Raw genomic sequence first — 3,267 nt, 5'->3', positions numbered from 1 at the left:
CTGTGGTCCGGCACCTGGCAGAGATGCTGCATACATTTCACTCCATTTCATGCCTGGTACAGGGGCAGAACCAGCTGGGTTGTGGTCGTTCTGTCCTGGTTGGAAGCAGACCTCCTATCCTGTTGGGTAATATAACCTAATAACTTACTACATTTTGTATATTTTGTTGATCACATGCCTCCCTTCACTCTATAAGTAAGTAAATTCTAGAAAGGGAGGAAATATTGCCTGTTTTTTTTTCTTTTGTTTCCCTGCTGTATCCAGAGGGCCCAGAATTGTGCTTGTCACTCAAAAGGTGCTCAGTTCATAAGTGAACAAGTAGAACTTGTCCCCAGATGGTACCACATGAGCTCCTCTTGGAGGAGGACCATCTGGGCCCTGATCCTGCCCCTCACCTGCTCCCACGGGGGCTGCGAGGACCGCGGGTTCAGTGCTCCGGTCCGCGGGGCCCAGCATCGCTGCTTGCCCGGTCTCGCGTTCAGTCTGCTGACGGGGGCTGAGTGTGCAGTGAGGAAACCCTTCTGTTCGAAGAGAAACTGTAAACGTTTCCAATGGGAGCGACCGGCTGCAGGCGCTCCTTGGAATTCAGGTGTTATGACCTGTGCAGGAGTCGGTGGGGCGCGGTGACCACCTGGGACACGGCATGGAGGGGGGGGCGCGTGGCCACGGGAGAGCACGGCCCGGGCAGGAGGCACGGAGCCTGAGCCGGGCCCCTGCCACCCTCAGCTGCAAGACGTCTTCCCCTGGTTGGGGCCCAGAAACCAACGTGGCATGAGGCCCAGGGACCAGGCAAAGCTGTCAGCCCTTCAGTAGAAAGCAGCTGCTTCCTGGGAGTCCTGGTGGGGAATCTCGGAGGATGAAAGGCCCTCAGGTCACACTGGACATCAGTGACTTCTGGTCCTCACCTTCCACACCCCCCTCCTCCTGGATTTCATGGTGACTTGATCCCGTCATCTTGTAAGCCCCAGGCTTCGGGAAAAAACATATATTTTTTAATATATGTATGTAAATATCCATATTGATTTTATAAAATATGGCATTATGGCCCTTACTCTTTGTGAAACAAATTTAAAGTTCTCTAGAGAAGAAGTCTACACTGTATTGTAGTACGTTGACTGTAAGATACTCCTTTTTTTCACCCTCGACTTCTCTGAGACGGGGTATGTCTGACACTCGCCATCAGCCAGGAGGCACTCAAGATGCAGTTGCACACATCTTGTTGTTCATCTCGAGGGCATCGTCAGACGGCTGCAGCGCCTTGATGTTGCAGAAAACAGCCATTGAGGAAGGACCGCGGTGTGTGAAAACTTCCATTGGTACCTCCCACTGGTAAATTAGGCAGCTTCGATTGGATAGAAGATGTAACTGCTGCCACTTACCGAACGCGTGTGAGTGCTGGGCCTGTGTGATGTGCGTTATGTTGCTTACAGTACATAGCGTACGTGTACCACAGATACGCACACGCGTGTTGTCCAGTGCACAACAGCCCCTGTGTGCTGTGAACGGTGACGTTGACTACAGCCGGTTTGGGCCAGGGCCACACGGCTTGGCGTGTTGTTGCCGCAAGTCCCCTGTCCTGGTTGAGGACATGAAATCGTATTAACCGGGGGCTCAGGAGCGGAGGGAAGTGCGGGGCTGGGGAGAGGGAGCTCACGGCCTCCCCGGGGACCCCTCCCCTCTCCTCTGCGGCCCCTCAGCTCTGTTTGGGGCCCTCAGTCCCTCTGTCCTCCGCCTGCCCCTCCGGCGGCCCCGTGGTCCCCACGTGGCCTGTCCCAGGACCCCGTCACCTGCCTGTTCCGCTCTCAAGACCCATCCTCGGAGGAGGAGTCGATACTGAAGAAGTGACCGAAAGGCTTTACTCCCCAGGGGCCTAGCGTTTCTAGCCCGAGCCGCCTCTCTCGGCAGGAAGACAGGCGGCTTTAGCTCGCCTCACCCCCTCCGGGTGCCCTTGGACTCAGAAGGCATGTCCTCGCTCAGCCAGAGTCTGGGCCTCGCTCTGCGGCCCGGCGCCTGCGGACTCCTCCCGGACTCCACCGCTCACGCAGATACACGCGTGTGCACGCACACTCACAACTCCCGCGGTAGACTTGCGAACACGCACGCCGCACACTCACACGTACACTTGCACACCCAGCCACACCCTCAAGCGCTGCATCCAGAAGCTCGTGTGCTCACCTGCCTGTCTGCACCTTCCGGGGTGGGAGCGGGCGGCAGCGGGGGCCCTGCCTCTCCTGGAGTTGGCCTTGGGGGGGGTCTGTCTGCCCTGGGGCGTCTTCCCTGGGGGCTGGAGGTCACGGCTGGCAGGACGGGCAGGAGGGTGCCGGCCTGCGCTCAGAGGGTCCGCCCGGAGAAGGCTGAGGATGCGGAGGATGCGAAGGCTGCGCCCTCCAGCTGGCTCACGCGCAGGCAAAGTATTTTTAAACTCATTTCCTTGACCTAAAAAGGTTCTTTTTGGACTGAACACCTCGTGTTCAGGACCGACACGGAGCACTGCCTATAAATAGCTCGGAGCGGCGGGGAGGGCGCTGGCGTCCAGGGGGGCCCCAAGGTGGAGGCCCGCGTGAGGGCTGCCGGGGTCGCTTTAAGTCACAGAACCGGGAGGGGATGAAACGGGCCGTCCTGCGCCGCCCCCGAGTGCCACTCGGCCGGGGAGCGAGGGGCTGCAGGCGGCCTGACCGCACGGGCAGGATCTGAGCTCCTGGCATTTAAAGATCACTTCGCTCTCCCCACGACGGAAGTGTGCTCCTTCCGTTGAACTAGGGAGACACAGAAAATGGAACAAATCCATATGTATCTACGAAGCTCCTCACAGCCCGTCCTGTGGTGGGCGTGGATGGGCTGAGACCCCCCCCCCGGGGCCGCCCCTTCCCGGCTCAGCCTCCCGGCCGACTTGGGGTGTCGGGGCTTCTTTGCTGAGGCTGGGCAGGCTCCTCAGATGCCCCTGGGACCACGGGGGCTGGCGGCTGAGACCCCCCGGGCTGCCTCAGTTTCCCCTTTTCCTTCTCACCCCCGGTGCTCACCTTCCTGCGCCCTCCGTGGGCGGGCTGGTGGCCAGGAGGGCAGGTGGGGGGTCTGGGGCCGCAGTGGGACCCAAGCTTGGTGCCGTCTGCAGGAGGTGCCCTCCGCTGCGCGCTCTGTCTGGTTCTTGCCTCGGCCCTGGGCTTCAGGGCCGTCACTCGAAAGCCTCTCCCGCAGGCCGTCCCGAGGTCGTGGACCCCTGGACGCGAATAAACAGGGCGGGGGGCGGAGGGAGAAGGCAGCGTGTGC

Source organism: Balaenoptera ricei, chromosome 9 (assembly GCF_028023285.1).
Source record: "Balaenoptera ricei isolate mBalRic1 chromosome 9, mBalRic1.hap2, whole genome shotgun sequence".
Lineage (NCBI taxonomy): Eukaryota > Metazoa > Chordata > Mammalia > Artiodactyla > Balaenopteridae > Balaenoptera > Balaenoptera ricei.
Note: the sequence above shows the minus strand (reverse complement) of the source record.